Source organism: Boleophthalmus pectinirostris, unplaced genomic scaffold (genome assembly GCF_026225935.1).
Source record: "Boleophthalmus pectinirostris isolate CB_2022bp ecotype Guang Dong unplaced genomic scaffold, ASM2622593v1 HiC_scaffold_2, whole genome shotgun sequence".
Lineage (NCBI taxonomy): Eukaryota > Metazoa > Chordata > Actinopteri > Gobiiformes > Gobiidae > Boleophthalmus > Boleophthalmus pectinirostris.
In genome coordinates this window covers 38,557,604-38,579,855 of record NW_026571152.1, presented here as the reverse complement: position 1 = coordinate 38,579,855, position 22,252 = coordinate 38,557,604, and the positions used below count along the sequence as shown (strand labels likewise).

The window sequence follows — 22,252 nt, the reverse complement described above, 5'->3', positions numbered from 1 at the left end:
GTGAGACAAAATCTTGAATGCCCAATTTAAAGTTTTGTAATAATCGTCCATTTTCTGTATGTTAAACCCAAATTTCTTTCTTCAGAATCACGGCTTGTTCATGTGTCTTTGTTCTGTTTGTGAAGTCCATGTTCCACTTTGCTGGGTATTTTTATTCAAGAGTCCTACACATGAATAAACTTCCTTCTCACGATGTTATCCACTATAGTTTGCGTCGCATTGTGAGCGCTTCCTCTGTGCAATTCTGAACAAAACTTAAACTTCTTTCTTGCTTCCAAATCTGCAGAAGTAAAACGCTTGTACATCGTCGCTTTTTGTGTGATTCGGGACGTTTGAGAGAACTGAAGAATTGAACAAAATGGGACTAAAATGGATTTCCGCAGATATCCAAATGGAGAAACATGCACGGCTTTGAATGACACGTTCCATTTTACTCCACAATAATTGGTGATGTGGGTACGTTTGAGGCCATTTTGAAAACACTTAAAAGCACAGTTTGTTGAATGGTGAGGGGGAGATAAGATAAAATTGTGTATTCGCTCTTAAAATGACAAATGGGAGAACACCAGCACACTGTGTTAAACGTGGGCTCCAAGGTTTGATCTGTTTCCAGTTTCGTACATCTAAAAGATCCTTTTTTACACAGAATGGACTGTTATGAGATTTAAGCCGTGTTAGAATGTTGTTACCTTCTCAAAAACAGACCTGGAGTAAAGATGTACGGAGTGTAAGTGTCATTAAAATGCTTTATGCAGAAAATAAGTTAATTTCGGTTCACAAAAATTATAAAGTGAAAAATTTTGTTGAAAAATGATCATAATTCATATCTGAAATTGTATTTATTTTATTTATATATACAGCTATATTAGTAATTACCTGTGTGTGTGTGTGTGTGTCTGTGGGTCTGTCCACCTGTGAAAATTCCGCCATTTATGGACCGATTCTCACCAAATCTGGTACCTGGGTCAAGCCCCGTTTACACACTAGTAAACACAGACATTCTCATGTGTGACCAATATCACACAAATGTTCACGGGCCTGTACAGATGCACACATTGCATTGTGGATATAATGATCATGTAATATGGGCTGGGTTCCTCATAAGCTGCTTCTGTGATGATGAACTGACCCCACTGATGCCTCATGGGGACCAGGTTACTAGGTCTAATTACGCTTGTTTCATTTGGTTTGGTACCACTATTATCACGAGAGAATATCACGCCACAGGTAAATCACATACTTACATAGCCCTCATGTGCTCAAAGACACTTAGGTTACATTCAGACTGCAGGGCTTAACGCTCAGTTCAGATTTTTTTTGTGATTTCTGATGTTTTTGCGAGGTCGTTCACATTTCCAATTAAATGTGACTTGTATGTGACTCCAGTGTGAACAGTAAACGGCCCGAAAGTGTCCCGCATGTGCACTGGAGACACGATGACGTCAACCGCAGTGAGCGTGCTCTGTGTTTACGGAATTTGTCCAAACATGGACGCGAGCATTGAGCACCTCGTGATTTTAAAGTTCCTCTCGTACCGGAGCCAGAACATGAACAACTTACTTGTTTTAAGGAGGAGATTGAGAAGGAGAAGGATGAGGTTTTTGGCCGTGGTGTTTTTGTGGAGCAGCGGCAGCGACGTCCGTTGAAAGGAACGTGTGGATGTGGAGACGTAGCCAAGAGTGGTGAGTGGGGATGTGCTTCGCTTCAGTGACATGGAGTTCATTAACAATTTTCACCTACTTCAGCACAGAATAGTGACGTTTGTGGCTTGTTGATAACGTGTAGGTCGAATGAATGCGCTTTGGCCGTTCACACTGAAGTCGCATGTCAAAAACATCAGATATGTATCAGTTTCAGGAGCACATATCCAAGTGTCCTGGGTCACATTTGAAAAAATCGGATCTGTGTCGTTCAGACTGTCATTAAAAGATCAGATAAAGGTCACATAGAAGCCAAAAAACCTGATTTGGGTCACTTCAGGCTGCAGTCTGAACGCAGCCTTAGTGAGAGCCATGATGTCGGCAGCTGCAGCAGCTTATCAACTGTACAAAGTATATTTAATTTTATATTTGTAACGATCATAATAGTGTAATGTAATGTTCTAGTGTATGTATGCTGCGCGTTGATAGAAAATGCTCCAATCCCACAGATTTCCTTTGCCTAAAGCAGGGGTCTCCAACCTTTTTCCTCTGGTGGTGATCTACCTTTACAAAACAAAAATGCCAGAGAGCTGCTCATTTTAACGGCCACAAGAAATTGAGATGTTTGGGTACAGTTCGATGCCTATAAAACAAACCATTGTCCATTTATTAGTGCACAACTTTGGCCTTCAAAATGATACATTTACAATAGTAATAGGCATGTAATTAACCAATTTTTTTTGTTATTCAGCACAATGGTATAATTCCAGAATCTTTTGGCGAGCTACTTGGAAGTGGTTGGCGAGCTACTGGGAGCTCTCAAGCTACAAGTTGTCGATATAGATATATTTGTAGCTTATATTTATTTTCCATTTGAAAGTTTTGTGTAAATTATCAATAACAAAGTGTTTTTTGAGAGAGAAATGCTGAATAAATCCATCGTGTAGCTAAAAAATAATTGGCTGAATAATCGTGATTTCATTATTGATCAAAATAACCTAGTTTTTTTGCAGTACAAATATCATTCATAAAGAGTCACTCCATACACTTGTTTAGACTTGCGGGCCGGTTCAGTGTTAGTTCTAGAGTTTGTGGAGTCATTTTCTCCCCATCAGCCTTAAACATGCTAAATATGCTCCTCCAGTCGGCTCCTCCAGGCCAGGATCCTGCTCCAGGCCTTGAGAGCCTCTCGGGTGCTGCACTGTGGGGCCCACTGCTCCTGACAGGTTTCTCTGTGCTATTAAAGCATGGATCTGTGTACTGCTCAAGGTAAATAAATATTAAACATGTTTTTCCAGTGGGGGAGGCCTAGTGTCAGATGCATCGTGAACAGGCCCATGTTACGATATTTTCTGATCTATCTTGGGTCTATAATGTTGTTTCCTTGTTAAAACAGACCTGGAGTTGTGTTTTGTTTCATTCACACATGTTTAACACACAAATCCTGCAAATTAAATCTCTACTTTATTCCCAAAAGTTGTAAAATCTTCGAGTAAATTCATCCACATAAATAATCAGAAAGTTACAGTCATGTTTGCAGCCTGTAACTTGTTTATTCTGTTTATTTTCGGGAATCACATATTGGCACACGAAAACTGGGAAAACTTAGAAAAATATTGGTTGCAAATATCACAGTTGATACTTTGCTGTGGGTGTTCTACATGTGTGTCTATGGCAGAATGTTCATCAGTTTTCTTGGTGACACAATGTACACATTAGCAAAAGATTAAAAAAAAGTAGATAGTGTGAAAAATCAAGAAAAACAAAATGGATTAAAACAAAATCAGTTGTTTATGCTCAGACAGACAGTTGTAGGGAGTATTATCTGTTATATAAAAGTGAGTTGTTGTACAGTTGTAGGGAGTATTATCTGTTACATAAGGGTGAGTTGTTGTACAGTTGTAGGGAGTATTATCTGTTATATAAAAGTGAGTTGTTGTACAGTTGTAGGGAGTATTATCTGTTACATAAGGGTGAGTTGTTGTACAGTTGTAGGGAGTATTATTATCTGTTACATAAGTGTTGAGTTTGTTGTACAGTTGTGTGTTGTAGGGAGTATTATCTGTTACATAAGGGTGAGTTGTTGTACAGTTGTAGGGAGTATTATCTGTTACAATAATGGTGAATTGTTGTACAGTTGTAGGAGTATTATCTGTTACATAATGTGAATTGTTGTACAGTTGTAGGGAGTATTATCTGTTACATAATGGTGAGTTGTACCACCATTTAATGTTGGTTTTTTTTTTTTTTTTTTGCAAAATACATTATTATTTGTTTATTTATTTATTATTATTATTATTTTTTAATAATCATCATGATATCTGAATTGTTATTGAGTAGGAGGGAAAAAAAATAAAAATGTGGTGATATGATTTCATTGTGCACTTTTCATATCAATTCATAATATGTCCAAATTTCTTTTTAATATTTTTCTCTTTTTTTTTTTTTACATTTACTGTTTTCATTATTACAGAAAAAAAAAAAAAAAAAAAAAAAAGATGAAGAATTTATTGATAAATCACAGTATATCGTTGTTGTTTTTAGTATCGGGATGTGTACCGTGTGACCAAAATCACAGCAAAACACACCACAGTATTAAGTGTCGAGTTTATTTATGAGCCCGAAAATCAAGTCTGAGATTTTTGTATCGTGAAAACACAAGTCTCATCTTTCCGTGGAGACCGAGTGTGTGACTCAGGATTCCCCTACGTTTCTCGAAATGCAATCGAGACCCGATCTGCCGCTTACTCACAGAGCCCGGCTGTGGTACGCCCGCTCGTCTAACTCCTGCTCTCCGTCAGCTGACCTTGTATTCGCGGGACTATCCAATTTGTTGTTATCTGCCACCGCTCGGAGCTGAACCTTATCCCTCTCCATCTCCTTCCTTTCTATCTGCTCCGATCAATCACCACCTCTATACTTTATTTATCAGTTTCCAATTTTGAAGAGCCGGATCAGAAGCCCGCCCGTGTGCCGCGCTCGGAGTATTAATGTCCCTGCCAGCACGCGCTTCCACCAGCTATCTCTCATTTCTGCCCTTATCAAGCGCAAAGCTAAATAATGCGCCGATATTTTCTTCCGAGAGATCCGAGCGAGGCGGAAAAAACAAATGGGACCGAGCGTCGGAGTATTAGCGATTTATCATTCAGGGGTTGTCCTCCTCACACGCTCCAACATGGGTACTAATAATAACGTCAAAGCTGCTTCTCCTCCAGTGTATTGTCGAGACGGTCGGACGCGAGGTTTATTTATGAGCCCGTGATCCGTTTGAGGAGCAGGAGTTACAGGTCGGAGTCTCTCTGGACGGTCGGAGCGCGGATCAGTGTCAAGGAGGTTTTAATAAGGCGCGTAAGGTCGCTGTCTGGTTAGAGCCGTAGAGTTTCTGTTGGTACGACGAGCGCGGTGCAGTCGGCGATTTGTTACGCGCTGTAATTTACATTTCAAGGTCGCTATTTGTTTGATATAGTGTCGGGAAAGAGATTATGATTTAGTTAAACTGAAATTTTAAAGAGGAACTGTGCCTGTAAAACCCTTTAAGACCTAAGAGCCATTTTGGTACTTTTGTCCTCGTCTGAATTATTTTTTATTAATTTTGCTTTTAAAACTCCATATTTTACCCCCTAATGAAGTGCTACGCATCCTTTTTATATGGTACAACCTGTTATTTCACAATCTGGATGCTGTAGTTGTGTCATGGGGCTGGAACAAAAGCTCTGGGACCAGAAATACAAAGAACACAAAAAATCAAAGGAAAATAAAATTCACACTCTTTCATCCAAAACAAACAGCAACCATGTATGAACAACTTTTGGACTAAAATGCTTAATTTAGGGCCTTAGCTGCAAAAGTCCAGAATATCAAGTCTGTAAGTAAACAAAAAATATCCTTATTGCCTCAAAACAAAACAAAAAAGTGCAATGGACCCATGATTTTCCTGGTGTCAGTCATGGAAACAGCTGGTGTCAGGTCCAGGGCACAGCGCCACATCACGTCCTGCATTTCCATGATGTTTATTACATTTCGATTTGTACATTTGGACTGAAATAAACCTTTCAAATAAAAATACCAAGGGATGCGCAATTACGCAGACCAAGATGCGTAATTTGTCATTTATTTGAGAAATAACTGCACTTAGAGCGACTTTTTCAATTGTTACAAACACAGACGCTCAAAGCATTGACCAGTTTGACTCACTACGCTCTTTGGCAAAGTTTGGGCCAATCAAAATGGATGGAGCACATGAGTTTGGTGGAAAACCCTATTCCCTATTTCAGTGTTTCCTCAACTTTTTTTCTCGGAACCCATATTTTACAGGTCACAAATCTTCGCGACCCAAGTCAATAGACATTATTCGTAAATAACAAAACAAATTTGTGACCATTATTGAACATTTTAATGAAGATATTTTATTGTTGGAAAAACAGTAATCAGTGTTTCCCACAGAAAATTGGTTAGACGGTGCTGCCGAAAAAGTGAGGAGCGAGGGGTGTGCGGGAACATACAGGTATAATGCAGACCTACATGCAGATCCTGACAAGGCGACCCAAAAAAAGGAAAAAAAGACTCTTGCGACCCAGTCTTTAGGAAACAATGTCCAATTGGACACTTGTTTTCGAAAACAAAAAATGCCAAAATATGCTCGAAAAGCCGCAACTCTCAGCTTTTCAGTGGAAACAAAAGTATTCCCAGGTGTAGGATACTGTCGGTGTGGAAGGGTCAATGGACACTCATGATACAACATGTGTAGAGTAGACAGATCAGATTATATGGGGTAAAGGGGTTGGACATGAACACCCCCCCCGGGAAGGATGTCCAGGAGGCATCTGGAGGACTCGCCCTCTCCTCAGCTGCTCCTCTCGACGTAGAGGAGCAGTGACTCAACTCCGAGCTCCTCCTGTGTGACTCAGCTCCTCCTCCTGTCTCTCAGGGAGCGCCCAGCCTCTAGAGGAAACTCATTTCGACCGCTTGTATCCTCCATGTGCTCCTGAGCTCATGAGCATCCATGAGGGAAGGGATGTACACTGAGCTTTGCCTTTGGACTCAGCTCCTTCTTCACCACAACGGTCCGATACAGCGACAGCATCACCGCAGACACCTGTCAATCTCACGCTCAGGTTCACTGTTTGACACGTCCTGAGATTGACATGTCTCATAGTGTAGCTTTAACCACACAACGCTCCCTGTCAATCAATATTTTTAAAACCAGTACTTTAAACGGTTAGAGAAAATAGGAAATACAACTGGCAAAGTGATACAAAAGATCCTCTCCTAAATGCACGGAGACTGTTTTACTCTTGTTTTCTTACTCCTACAATGTTTTGCTTCAGTTTCCTGAGTGGCCAGAAGGTGTTGTACATTTAATAAATCTTCTGTGGCCTTTGTTTTATTTTATTTCACCTCCAAGCGTAGTTTCGGGCAGAGCCACCACACAGCGCCTTAAAGACCACAGTGGACTCCAGTAATATTATATTTCACATTTGTATTCACAGATTTTTGCTGCAGTGGAGGACGGTAAACACAGACTGGGACAGGAGCTCCACACTGGTGAGTTTGGAAATGATGTTTTCAAATAGTCGTGCATCTATAATTAGGAATATGCTCAAATATCGAAATGGTGAAATGTTGAAATATCGTTATATCGATATGTTTTGATACTAAATTTGGTGATACAACATGTTTTATTATTATTATTTTGTGACAATTTTGGTGTTTGTTCAGAGAGAGGAACTTGTTTTTGCAAAATACTTGACATAATCATTGTTTCATTAGTTATAATTGGTTGATTCTATGTAGGTTGACTTATACTTTGTACTGAATTTTGTTAAATAAATGTACAGATACAGAGGCAAAAAGTAAAAGTATCACGTGAGAAAATCTAAAAATTTAAAAGAGTTAAAGTATCTGTTTAAAATGTACTTTAAGAGTAAACCGTAAAAGTCTTTTGCAGAGTTTTAGAATAATTGAAGCATGAAATATAGTGATTTTGATGAAGAATTTGGAAGATTTTAAGTGATTCAGTTGATTTCTTAATTTTTCCAGCCAATTTTGTGATATTTGGTGTATTTGGTTTCCTCAAAGTTGAGACATTAACTCGAATTAAATGTGCTAAAATTATGGCCCCAAACTTTGGAACACTTATATAAAAACACACTTTTACTCGCTGACTTTTAACATGGCGTGAGAATTGTGTAGTCCTCTGTCTTTTATTGATTTTAGCACTTTTTATGTTTTTTATTGACTTGCATATTTTTATTTATTTTATGCTTTATTTTATTTAATGTGCTATACAAATAAATTGGATTGGATAAAATTAAGTCTCAGCCATTTGGGAAGGTCTCACGCAATAAAGAAAAGTACTTTTTACTTTTCAGTCGAGATCTAAAATGTAGTGGAGTAGGAAATACAGATACGTGCTCTCAGATGTAAAGTAGTGAAGTAAAAGTAAAAAGTATCCACTGTAAAATGTACTTACTGTATTTTTTGGACTATAAGGAGTAATATCAATAATGTTGAATTCTCTCGTCTATTTTCATACATAAATTGCACTGGATTATAAGGTGCATTAAGCGAAACAAACGGACGACACTTGAGACTGATCCTTACCCCAGGCGTCCACGATCCATCGGCCGATCGTGGTGTCATTCGCTTGGCGTTGCCTCCCTGTCTTGGTGAATGTGGATTATGAATGTGAATACGGGTGGATAATTTAAGTTTTTTTATTTCCTACGAGGACGACTCAAATATACATTGAGTAATAATGTGTTTAATGCAGCTTTGCTCACATTTGTTTACATTTTACAGAAACAAAATGTAAAACCACATGGCTCATTTGCATAAACTATAAGCTCTGAAAAAACTGCTCGCTCCTTGTGCACTGATATGGTCAGCTTCTGTCAGACTCCATGAGGCTCCTGACTACAGTAGCTGTAATTCTCCAACAATCCATCAAGCCGTGCGGCTTCGTAGTTTACCAAAGTCATACTAAAACATTTTTACTTTACTTTTGATCGCTGCGACCCACATAAAATCAGTTCCAGGTCAGTCAGCACAACCACAATTAATTCATAAGGCTCACCGGATTATAAGACGTACTGTTGATTTTTGAGAAAATTTAAATATTTTAAGTGCGCCTTATAATCCAAAAAATACGGTTAGTAAATTAAAGACACATAAATTTATACTTAAGTATTGCACTTTTGCTTTTGTATTTCATTAACTTCCACCGCTGGCAGCAACATCATGCTGGGGGTGTTCTGAATGTATGTGTGTAGCGGAATGTCCCCTCGTTACCACGGTGACACAATGCACGCATTACCAGCGAACTGAGCCAAAAAAGTTTTAAGATTGTCTTAAAACTCAAGAAAAAAATAGAAACTGGATTTAAACAGCTTCTTAGTTTGATTTTCATTTCACCTGTTGTAGTTCCAGTGAAGTCAGTTCTTTTCTGGTTTGGTTTCAGATCCTGTTCAAATAAAGCTCAGGTTCCAGTCTGTGAAAGCGTCAGACAGAGCAGTGCCTACAGTTAGCACCACACCCACAGGGAATGTTGATGATCAGCTGCAAAGTATTAGTACTGTTGTTAAAATGTTTTTGTTTCTTAAAAATAGTCAGATGTCGCAGAATATCAGGTACGATATATCGATTATTGTATGTATCGCTTTATCGTGATAGTATCGTATCGTGAGCGGAGTATTGAGTATCGAGTATCGTATCGAAACCTGAGAGAGAAAAAGCTGTGATTCTAACCGCACGGTCCATGAGCTGGTTTAGTTCTTCTCTTCCACCGGGAATCGTCTCCTTGATTAGTCGGCTCTGGAGAATGTGAACGGAAAAAGAGAGACGAAGCGAAATGAGGTGAGATGAGGTGAGAAAGAAAGAGAGAGAGAGAAAGGAGAGGGAGAAATAGAGAGGGTGAGGTGAGTGTGGGGGGAAAGAGAGAGAGGAGAGAGACAGAAATAGAGAGAGAAAGACAGAGGAGAGAAAGATTGAGAGGGAGAGAATGGAGAAAGATGAGAAAAAGAGGAATGAGAGACAGTGAGGAGAGAAAGAGTGAGTGGGAAAAGACGGAGAGGAGAGAGTACGTGGGGAAGAGGGGGAGAGAAAAGGGGGGAGAATTGGAGAGGACGAGTGTGTGCAGGAAAAGACAGAGGACAGAAGGGAGATGGAGAGAGATACAGAGAGAAAAGAAGATGAGTCAGAAGAGATGATGAGTGAGTGTGGGAGAGGAGAGATGGAGAGAAGCGAGGGAGGAGAGAGAGAGAAGAGGACGAGTGTAAGTAAAAGAAGAGAGGACGAGTGTGTGTGGGGAAAAGAGAGAGGAGAAACAGAGAGAAGAGGACGAGTAAGTCGGGAAAGAGGGAGGACAGAAAGGAGAGACGGAAAGAGGGGAGAGGAACAGTGTGAGTGGGAAAAGAGGAGAGAGAGAAGGACAGCGGGAGAGGAAGAGTAAATCAAGAGAAGAGAGGACAGGGAAAAGGATGGGAAAAGAGGACAGAGAAGAGACAGAGGGAGAGGACGAGTGTGTGTGTGGGATAAGAGAGGAGAGATGGAGAGAGATAGAGGGAGAGGGGAGGGTAAATCAGAAGAGAGGATGAGTGTATGTGGGAAAAGAGAGAGAGGGATAGAGAGGGATAGAGAGAGGAGAGGCCAAGTGTGTGAGGAAAAAGAGAGAGGAGAGAGAAAAAAGGACAAGTGTGTGTGAGAAAAGAGAGACGGAGAGAGAGAGAGATAGAGAGGAGAGAACGAGTGTGTGAGGAAAAAGAGAGGAGAGAGAGAAGAGGACAAGTGTGTGTGAGGGAAAAGGGAGACAGAGATAGAGAGAGAGAAGAGGACGAGTGTGTGTGAGAAAAGAGAGACAGAGAGAGATAGAGATGGAGAGAGAGGAGAGAACGAGTGTAAGTGGGAAACGAGAGAGGACAGAGACAGAGTGAGACAGAGAGAGACAGAGAGAGATAGAGAGAGGAGAAGACAAGTGTGTGTGTGAGAAAAGAGAGACAGAGAGAGACGGAGAGAGAAAGAGAGAGGAGAGGACAAGTGTGTGTGTGAGAAGAGAGAGAAAGAGAGAGAGAGAGAGGAGAGGACGAGTGTGTGTGAAAAGAGAGAGAGATAGAGAGGAGAGGACGAGTGTGTGTGAGAAAAGAGAGAGAGATAGAGAGAGGAGAGGACGAGTGTGTGTGAGAAGAGAGAGAGATAGAGAGGAGAGGACGAGTGTGTGTGTGAGAAGAGAGAGAGATAGAGAGGAGAGGACGAGTGTGTGTGAGAAGAGAGAGACGGAGAGAGAGAGAGAGAGAAGAGGACGAGTGTGTGTCAGAAAAGAGAGACAGAGAGAGGCGGAGAGAGAAAGAGAGAGGAGAGGACGAGTGTGTGTGAGGAAAAAGAGAGACAGAGAGAGACGGAGAGAGAGAGAGAGAGAGGAGGGGGCGAGTGTGTGTGAGAGAGAGATAGAGAGAGAAGAGGCCAAGTGTGTGTGAGTGGGAAAAGAGAGAGGACAGAGAGGAGAGAGAGAGAGAGAGATAGAGTAAGATAGAGAGAGGAGAGGAGGAGTGTAAGTGAGCGCGTTGTGGCCGGGCTCAGCTGTGCTTCTTCACTGAGGATTTGTGTTGATCTGAGCACCTGCACAGGCTCATGCACCGGGCCAAACACCGGGACACAGGCGCCTTTCACTCCCCAAAACACCCACAGAAACATCCACCGTGTGTGTGAGTGTGTGTGTGTGTGTGTGTGTGTGCGTGTGTGCGTGTGTGCGTGTGTGTGCGTGTGTGTGTGTGTGTGTGTGTGTGTGCGCGCGCGCTCGACCAGGGACAAGAGAAGCCCGCAGCAAAAGTAGATTTATTTTAAATACTTTATGAAAATAATTGAACCCAAGTGTATGAAGATTTGAAAAGAGCCTGAATGTGAAGTCTGCGTCTGATACGGCGAGATCTTATATAACCGTCTGATAAAAGCAATATTACTTTTATGTTTAGAGATGCTCTAATCCTAAACTGCAGGGGCCACATGAGGAAAGGAAAATATCACGGAGGGCCTGGCCAAAATGTTTAACTCAGTTCTGCATGATATTAATTGTATTTATTTATCAAAAGCGGTAAATGCCATTGTTTCGACGAGCTGGTCAGACTGGTAAGAGTCGCACCAGCCAAAAAAATGTGTAATGAAGAAGAAAAAACATACCGTATTTTCTGTACTATTAGGCGCTCTGAATTATAAGGAGCACTGTCATTAAATGGTCTATTTTCAGACTTTTTTCACAAATAAACCGCACCGGACTTTAAACGAAACACAACAGTTGGATGGGTGAGTGGTTTTGTTTGTTTGTTCGTTCACGGTGACTCTGGGCTTTGTTCAGTTGTGGCGTGTAGGGAGGTGCTGTCTGGGACCAACGGATTGTCGGCGTGTTCGCAGTGACTCAGTTGTTCAGTCGTGTCTAGAAGCGGCACGTTGCGCTCACTTTTTCGGTTCGTTCCTCCGTTCCGTTCCTCGTCGGCGTGAAGTGATGAGTGTCTGTGGGTGTTTTTCGCTGTGCGGTCGCTGTCTGCTCCGTGTGTGTTTGCGTGTTCTGCGGGTGGTTTACTGAAGTCACGCTGGGACACCCGACTGGATTCGTGTATAAGGCGCTCTGGATTGTTTTGGGCGCGCAGTCGTTTTTTGATGGGGTTGGAGACTTAAGAAAAAATTATTTTATAGAATCAGAGACCAGGTATCGAAATTTCAACTTGAAACTGAAGTTCTAGTAATAACAATAGAACAGAGAACAACAGACTGTTAACGTCACATATGAACAGTTCTTCAGATAAATATAGCATAAACAACAGAACAGAATAAGTTTACCAAACTCTCCATCTCACTCCAAATCACTAAAATCCTCAGTGTCACTTCTGAGCAACTCCTCGACCTCTGGAGATAAACAGAGCGCCGCTTCCTCTTCAGTGTCGCTGTCGTCAGACTCGGCATCAGTCCCAGTTGGAATTATTCTGGCTTTTCTGAATCCCGACAGGATGGTTTCATTCACTGAAGTCCAGGCTTTGTCCATCCAATCAGTGACTCCCGTTCACTCCAAACTTTCTTTATGCTGCTCGATTATTGTTTTCAGCTGCAATTTCGCATCTTGTAATCTACAAAATATGATTTCCTTTTCGGGGGCATTTGTGTCGTCATTATAAGTTTGTTTAAATGTTAAATTGTTCAGTGGTGCAGAAGTAATGTTCCGATCGACTGAGATGATACAGACAGGACAGAGGCTCTTTCTGCAGGAGACATGTGCAGTAGAGTGAAGTGACAGTGGTACAGGAGGAACAGGAGCAGCAGATACTGACACACAAGACTAGAGCCTCTCACTATTGTCAGTGTGAACATTTTAATATGGCCAGTGTGGGTTTGGCATCATGACAAGAGAAATTGCGAGGGAGAGAGTGAATGAGGAAGTCACATAGAGCCTTTTACAGACTACGGCTGTTTTACAGCTTCAGTGACGATTTCAAATGACCAAAGTCACAGGAACACACACAGGGAGGTGCAAGGCTGTGACAGAGGCCCATATGGAGGCACTGAGGCTGGGACAGACTGAGGAGAGAGTCTGTTACACACAACAGACACACTCTAAACTCCTCATAAAAGTTACTGGATCACACAGTAATATGTTATATAAATATGTTTAGGAAATAATTTAAGAAAATATATCATTTGCAATCATGGAGGAATTAGAATACTTAGTTGCATTATCAGAGTAATAATATTCTAAAACTATATTATAATATATGTAATACTATATATTTGTGCTCCTGACTGTAGAATTTGATCTTCCAGAAGAACATTTTCAGTTAATAAAAAAGTTTAGTGAATGCCAAAAATGTTCGTAAGAAGGATTAAGTTTTATGATTGAGGCCAAATGCCTTTTTTTCCTTTGACCAGTCTTACCTCAGGGCAATAAAAATACACGACTGTAAATGAAAAGATACTGGGAGTAATTTAGTCGTCTTTATTGTTCACCTTTGTCTTTTTGAGGATCGCTCCATAAAAGTTCTTTCAATAAAAAGGCTGGGAGTGACTAACGGCTGATGCTATCTAATGTTTTTAAAAGCACAAATCTGCTCACCTGTTGTTGTTCCAAGTAAGTCTGTCAATTCTTTCTGGTTTGGTTGTTTTGGTTTCAGATTTTGTTCAAATAAAACTCATATTAAAGTCTAAAAGTTCGCTCAGGCCTCTACTTGGACGTCTTTTCATTTGATTTTTGACGCCCCTGACGCACGTCTTGGACCCCGTGGACGAACGGGAGAAAAATATTTGACGTGCGTCCAGGGTGTCCATTGTCCTGGAAAGAAGTGCTATTTTCCCGGTCTTTTCCCAGAACGATGACAGACCAGGCTGAGAGAGAGACTTTTGTGTAACCATCAGCAGAGGAGATCAGCAGAGGCAGCTGCAGCATGTATATAATTATGCTCCTCTAATGACACTGGCTTAGTCCTGTCTTAGTCCCGGTCCAGTCCTGGTTCAGTCCTGTTCCAGTCCTGGTTCAGTCTTGGTTCAGTCCTGATTCTGTCTTTGTTTAGTCCTGGTTTAATCCTGGTTCAGTCTTGGTTTAGTCCTGATTCTGTCTTGGTTTAGACCAGGTTTAGTCCTAGTTTAGTCCTGGTTCAGTCCTGGCTTAGTCTTGCTTCAGTCTTGGTTTAGTCCTGATTCTGTCTTGGTTTAGTCCTGGTTTAGTCCTGGTTTAATCCTGGTTCAGTCCTGGTTCAGTCCTGGTTCAGTCCTGGCTTAGTCTTGGTTCAGTCTTGGTTTAGTCCTGATTCAGTCCTGGTTTAGTCCTTGTTCAGTCTTGGTTTAGTCCTGGTTTAGTCATGGTTTAATCCTGGTTCAGTCCTGATTCAGTCCTGGTTTAGTCCTGGTTTAGTCCTTGTTCAGTCCTGATTGTTTATGTTTATGTTTATGTTTATTTATTTCGGACAGTAATAATTCAGTCCTGGCTTAGTCTTGGTTCAGTCTTGGTTTTAGTCCTGATTCAGTCCTGTTTAGTCCTTGTTCAGTCTTGGTTTAGTCCTGGTTTAGTCCTGGTTTAGTCTTGGTTTAGTCCTTGTTCAGTCTTGCTTTAGTCCTGGTTTAGTCCTAGTTTAGTCCTGGTTCAGTCCTGGCTTAGTCTTGGTTCAGTCTTGGTTTAGTCCTGATTCAGTCCTGGTTAGTCCTGGTTTAGTCCTTGTTCAGTCCTGATTCAGTCCTGGTTTAATCCTGGTTCAGTCTTGGTTTAGTCCTGATTCAGTCCTGGTTTAATCCTGGTTCAGTCTTGGTTTAGTCCTGATTCAGTCCTGGTTTAATCCTGGTTCAGTCTTGGTTTAGTCCTGATTCAGTCCTGGTTTAGTCCTTGTTCAGTCTTGGTTTAGTCCTGGTTTAGTCATGGTTTAATCCTGGTTCAGTCCTGATTCAGTCCTGGTTTAGTCCTGGTTTAGTCCTTGTTCAGTCCTGATTCAGTCCTGGTTTAATCCTGATTCTGTCTTGGTTTAGTCCTGGTTTAGTCTTGGTTTAGTCCTTGTTCAGTCTTGCTTTAGTCCTGGTTTAGTCCTGGTTTAATCCTGGTTCAGTCCGGTTTAGTCCTGATTCAGTCCTGGTTTAGTCCTGGTTCAGTCTTGGTTTAGTCGTGATTCAGTCCTGGTCTAGTCCTGGTTTAGTCCTTGTTCAGTCCTGATTCAGTCCTGGTTTAATCCTGGTTCAGTCTGGTTTCAGTCCTGATTCAGTCCTGGTTTAATCCTGGTTCAGTCTTGGTTTAGTCCTGATTCAGTCCTGGTTTAGTCGTCCCTGATTGGTTGACGCGGGGCAATCTGCATGAAAAGTTCAGCATTTTCTATTTCTGACGGCTTCGCCCTAGACACACGTCCACTTTGGACACCTTGATACCTCAGACAGAGCTGTGCCTACAGTTAGCATCACACCCCCAAAAACTGTTGCAGGTTTTCATATCGACTCTCAGAGCAACTTTCTCCCCGACATCTCTCTTTTCCTTTGACCAATTTTACCTCAGGGTGCTAAAAATACGCGGCCGTAAATGAAAAGATACTGGGAATAATTTAGTCTTTGCTTTATTGTTCGCGTTTGTCGTTTTGAGCGTCGTTCCATAAAAGTTCATTCCGAGTGTCAGGACTGAAGTGGAGCTCGTGTGTCTCCTCCTCACTGATTCTCGCCTCTAAAACTGCAAGGGCTTTTTTTTTTTTTAACAGCGTCTCAGTGCTCATAATCCCTCCTCACAATGTGGATCAGGCCCAAAGCGCAGGAATGACTCTTCTGCTTTAGTCTTAGATCTGTGTGTGTGAGTGCGTCGGTGTGTGTTTGTGTGTGCGCGCTTTTGTCCTCCGCGCCGCAGCGCTCCATCCATTCTGACTAATTATGTTTTCCATGCACACACTTCATCTGCTGCTCACTGTTCCCTGTCCACACTTATCATACGCAGCCTTTTCCCCTTCACCCCTTTTGTAATTCTCCCCAGACTGAGCCGCTGCCGCTGCTGCCGCCGCCGTCTTTCTATTAACTCCATTCAAAACTCGGCGCGAGGAGTGAAAAATTAATGCTTTTATCTGCCGTAAACCCAGGGCTGTGTTACCCCACGGAGCATGAACGCGTCCTGAAATTTGCATAAAAAGTGTGAGCTGAGACCACAACAGATCGGTCGTCGCTTGTTGCAGGAGGGTCAGACGGGATCGGGGCTTTGGGATGTTTTTCCCCAAAGCGCCTGAATTTGGCGCCTTCGGAAAATTGAGATTTGTAATTTTGAAGTTTTGGGGCTTTTCTGTGCTGGTGTTAAATGGCGATAGTGGTTTTTCCAACTTCAATTCGCTCAAAGCTCAAGGAACAACTCCGTGTATAACTCATAAACCAGTGTACGCGGACACTGAAGGCAAGGTGGGTCAAGTGTCTTGCCCAAGGACACAACACTCTGACTGCTCTATCAACTGTGTTTATGTCGAGAGCTGGATTCAATTCGTCGATCTTCGGATCAGTCGATAAACACTCTACTCAGCCGATTTATGTTATTAGGTTCTTTTTTCAGACCAAGACTTTGTTTTCAAGCTGAAAAAACGGCTCTTTCCTTGTGCGCTGATGCGGTTCAGCTTCTGTCGGACTAGAAGAACACGAATCAGTGGAATATGAGTGTTCTTTCTGTGACAGAGGATGTGCTGCTGCTGATGAGTCTGTTCTGTGCGTACGTCGTGTTGGAGATGGTTCATGTTAAACTTTTCAGAGATTATAAGTCTGCACTTCATACGCATAGACCGTGTATATGAATGGACACATATTCTCTGTAGCATTTCACTGATGTCATAAATGCCGACGCTGAACTGCACTTCGCCCTTCACTCCGCGAGGCTCCTGACTACAGTAGCCGTAATGCTCCAACAATCCATCGAACAGTGCGGCGTTGTAGCTTACCAAAGTCGTACTAAAACATTTTGACAGATTTTTGAGCGCTGTGTAACACATAAAATCGGTTTGAGGTCAGAAAGCTGTCTTCTTACCCGTGGAGGCAGGATGACAGCGCCATCTGCAGTCGGACTTCCTCGGGACAGCATCTGAGGTGGGAGAGAGTAAAAAAGCCCCGTCGTCCCAGTTTATCGTTCCATGGGCACGTTTTCCTCTTTCGATTGCCTCTTTAATCCAGTGATGATGTTTGTTTTCCTCTGTCTCAGTGATGTTTGCTCTGTCTCAGTCCATAATGTGGTTCTCTCTTTTACAGTCGATTTGACTTGTTTTATGTTTTGTTGCCGTTTCCTTCTTGCATTCTGTCCTGTGTTCATTTTTTTCTCTATCAGCTGAGCTCCATCGCCTCTTCATTTGTCCTGGAGTGATTCAGAAGAAGAAAGTTTCATCAGTGCTTCATCTGGACTGTTTTTTGTGACCAAGATGTTTCAGGTCCCATCCACAAAGCTTTTTTAATTGATGGAAATGCCAGACCAGTCCAGACGACCACCAATGAAAGCTTCTCTACATTATTCTAGACAAGGTGTCTTGTTTAAGGACACAGTGGCAGTGCTGCCGTCCAAGTCGAAATCAGGCATCATGTTTCTTAGATAACAAGATTAGATAAGATGGAGCACGAACAAGGTGCTATACGAAACATATCGCTAAAGATCTGTTTCACGATGAAGTGGTGATTTTTTGGTTTGCAGTAGTTATTATGGACATAAATTATTAATAACTAAAACAGTAATTAAACATAATATTTTGGAGCTTTTGTAGAGTATATGTGAGCAGAACCAAAACCATTTCACTGAAATCCTTGACGTAACCCAGACTGGGTCATGTATGAGTTGTCGTGTTTTCTTCCTGAGCCCCTGGTGTCTGCTCTGATGAGTGGGGGTTCAAAATGCCCACAAATGCTGGCGGGCGTAGGTCTGAGCAGATGCTGTGCCCGTCTCTGTGAGTTTGGAGGCAGACGGGAGAGTCCTGGCAGAGTGGGCACCGCAGATGCCACCGATGGCACGGAGGATTAGAAAGGAAATTCCTTCAGGACGAGCTCAGAGCAGCAGCTCCAGGGCCCACTTGGCAAAGCGCCTTCTGCTGAACTATCGCGGAATGGACAAGGGCCTCTTGGCCTGCAGCAGGGGCCCGAGAACCTCAAAACTGGACACTTTAATAGAGTTTAAAGACGTTTGAGTCTTGAACCATGTCCCTTCTCCCAACGCACTGATGAAGTGGACTCAAAAGAAACACTTCTTCTAACATGCAAAAGAGGAAAAAATCAGAACTGAAGTCTGTATCAACAAGTGAAGCACTGAACTCTGATCTGAGTATCTGTGTCCGAGGGAAAAGAAGTTCTTTATTTTGTTTTGAATATTTGAGAGGAGACGTCTTCTGCATTTCAGAGAGACGTGTTTAAAATTAGTGGCTGTGATTTAACAGAATGTAGGAGGCACCGAGTTGCTATAGGCAACAAATCTTCCTTTGGTCCATTTGCCCAATGACCAGTGACTGAGTGAGATAAACCTGCTCCTTTAGTCTCTCCTCATTGTTTTCACGTCACACTCTGTAAAAATGAGCATGATTAGTGCAGGATTCAGCAGGATCGTACGTTTAACCTCTGACAGTCTCTGCGCATAAACAAACCGAGCACGTAGCATGACGCACACACAGGACACACACACACACACACACACACACACACACACACACACACAGGACACACACACACACACACACACACACACACACACAAACACACACACACACAGGACATGTGAGTTGGGTCTGCCTCAAATCTCATTCTCACTCATTGTCTCTCTCTCCTGTTTTCTCCCCCTCTGTCTCTCGCTCTCTCCTTCCTTATCTCTCTCCTTCTCCCTCTCTCTCTTTCCCTCCCTTCTCTCTTTCTGTCTTTCTCTCTTTCCATCGTCCTCTCTCTCTCTCTCTCTCTCTGACTTCCCCCTCGTTCTCTGGGGTTCTTTCTCCCTCTTCTCTCTCTCCGTGACGGCTGCTGTTTATCTCGGAGCGGAGGTGATAATCTGCTCTCACGACTCCCTCAGGACCTCACCTTCCTCCTCTTCCTCCTCTTCTTCCTCTTCCACCCTTCCTCGCCTCCTTCTCTTGTGCATGATCGGCTGACCACAGGGAGCACCACTATAGAGCACTCACTCCACTAAACTCAGAGCTGATTTGCTGCGGCTGGAAAAACGCTTATACTCCGAGATCTGTTTTGAAACGTCTGCGAGGATTAGTGGTGTTCAAAAGGCAGTGAAACGTACCTTTGGGCAGTTTTATAACTCATTCTATCAGTTCTGCAAAAAAAAAAAAAGAAAGTTTAAATGCCTATATTACGCAAAATTTACTCTTGTGAGCTTTGAGTCATGTTATAATGTTGTTACCTCCTCAAAAACATACCATACCTCAGTCCTTCTCAAACAGTTTGGCGCGGTGCAAAGCCAGGAGGGGCATGTGTGACCTCAGGGAACATGCTTTTTTTTTTTGCCGTACTACAATAAAGTGTAATTGCACATACACTACAGTAGTTGGCAGTGACACACTCATTGTCAGAGTGTGTACAGGGAGTATTAACCTTATAGATGTTTTTTCACAACAGCCAGAAGTTCCGGGATGTAGGGTAAACATCACTTATGTTAATGCTTTTCTATGGCAAAATATCTGTGGAAATGTCTCACATAACCGTTATCGGACCGTTGTGGTGAAGAGGGAGCTGAGTCGAAAGGCGAAGCTCTCGATTTACCGGTCAGTCTTCGTTCCTACTCTCACCTATGGTCATGAGCTCTGGGTAGTGACCGAAAGGACGAGATCGCGGATACAAGCGCTTGAAATGAGTTTCCTCCGCAGGGTGGCTGGGCGCTCCCTTAGAGATAGGGTGAGGAGCTCAGTCACACGGGAGGAGCTCGGAGTAGAGCCGCTGCTCCTCCACGTCGAGAGGAGCCAGTTGAGGTGGCTCGGGCATCTGTTCCGGATGTCTCCTGGGCGCCTCCTTTTGGAGGTGTTCCGGGCATGTCCCACCGGGAGGAGGCCCCGGGGAAGACCCAGGACACACTGGAGGGACTGGATGTCTACTATTTTGGGCTGGCTTCATAAATCTGCCCCATCACCACATCTTCATCCAACAAGGTCCACAAAGAACATATTCTGTTTCCATGAAGAATTTATCCACAACTGTCAAGGTAAGAAAGATGAAAACTAGTGATGGGCAAATGAGACGGAGCTCCGGAGCCCGTCTTGTTCTTTCTGAAACAAATTGCTCCGAAGCACTGCCTCGCAGGAGCCTCTCATGTGACCAAAGTGTTGAATTGTCGGTCCCTCCCCCTCCCGCTTCGCTCTGCATGTCATTTGCTTCAGTGTATCGAAGCGTTTCATTGGCTCAGCCAATGTTCCGCTCTGCGATTGGTTCAGAGTGTTAAGAGTGTTCAGCGCACTTCTGTGGTTTGAGAAGCGCTAAACTGCTACAGGATAAAAGATGCACCAGTATTTCTTAAAAATGTTGGGTAGTGAGGAGTATTGTGTGACGTTAGTGGTGATTTTGGCGACTTTTGTTGACTTTTGGCATTTGTTTCATTTTCAATGGCATCTACAAGTGGAAAAAAGCGATCCATGGTTTGGGATCACTTTGATCTAAGGCATAAGTTGTGGATGCTGGCAACACGCTAAGCATTAGTTGGTATAAGTTATCTATAAATTATCAAAATGTTATATACAACTTAATAATACGTTATGTATACGTAAAAATTGAAAAAAAAAAAAAAAGAAAAAAAACTCAGTGGTTCAGCGTATGCCAGCGTTTTAGGGAAATTCTGCTACGTTGGTATACGCTGGCTAAATTGTCAAGGTGTGACAGGGCCTTTAGTAGTGGTTCTGTCGAGGGGAAGGTGTGAAATGTTTTCTTGTTCCTGGGCCAGGGGGCATGACAGAAAATAATTGAGAAGCACTGCTGTACCTAGAGTTGTGTTTTGTTTCATTCACACATTTTTGAGTGACCCTTTATTAATAGTTTGTCTATCTCTAGAAATTTAGGAGCAGAATGGGTAACATTTTATAATAACTACACCTTATTTAGCCTTAATAAAGCATGAACAAAGACTTAATTAATAATGATTCACACTTACTAACTACTTAATTATTACCAGAATTAGCACATAACTTACACTTAATTCGCCTGTGCTGTAAATAGTTACACATAAGTATTTCTTACTTAATTACTCATGAACTACCCATTTGTGTGTGCATTTGTAAATGTATATTTAAGTAAAAATTTGAGCATTTATTAATGATTAGTAAGCTATGAGAGAATGATTTACTAGTAATGCATTATTGTTTCTCTGGAATTTGACCAACCTTAATAAATGCTTAATAAATCATAATTAGTCTTCACTTTAGAAAAACTCTCAGAAAGACTTAACTAACAGATAACAGCTGCCTGAATTATCATTGCATTATTAGTAAATCATTCTCTCATAGCTTACTAATCATTAATAAATGCTCAAATGTGAACTTAAATATGCATTTGTAAACATGCAAATGGTTAGTTCATGAGTAATTAAGAATTATTGAGTTACTATTTACAGCACAGACGAATTAAGTGCAAGTTAAGTGCTAATTCAGGTAGTAATTAAGTAGTTACTAAACCTGAATCATTATTAATTAAGTCTTTGTTCATGCTTTATCAAGGCTAAATAAGGTGTAGTTATTATAAAGTGTTACCGTAGAATGAAACTAGCGGAAAATATCTTAAAACTAGTGACACAAATACACAATTGAATTTCCCAGTCGGAGCTACTCAAAACTAGACTAAAATTTGAGTAGTTTTTACCATTTTTTTGTTATTCACAGCGTGTTCAGCGGTGCAGGTACAAATGAGGCGCTGCATTCCTCTCCAGAACATTTGGGCATTGTTTGTGTGGTCTCTCGTGGTGAGTCTAATCTCCACTGCAAATCATCTCCAAATCCAGATGTGGAAGCCTGTCTCTGCTGCGTTTTTGTGCTTCTAACAAAACTGTACTTTTCTTCTCATTTTCCCCCAAACCGGTGTAATACAAATTGCAATTATAAAGCACGAAATGAGGTTTTGTGGATCGTTTTACAGGATACACATGATTTAATGTTATCTGATGCAGTCCCAGTGGGCGCAGGATACGGATCTGTAAAAAC

At 41.9% G+C, this 22,252-nt stretch overlaps 1 long non-coding RNA gene across 1 annotated transcript in view; it reads left to right on the top strand.

Moving 5' to 3' along the window:
- The window catches only part of LOC129409561 (uncharacterized), a 516,267-nt gene that overhangs the window by 215,776 nt on the left and 278,239 nt on the right, over nucleotides 1-22,252 (top strand). The window contains exon 3 of the long non-coding RNA XR_008632450.1: nucleotides 7,130-7,184. This is a non-coding gene — a long non-coding RNA (uncharacterized LOC129409561). The remainder of the gene's footprint in view (nucleotides 1-7,129; nucleotides 7,185-22,252) is intronic.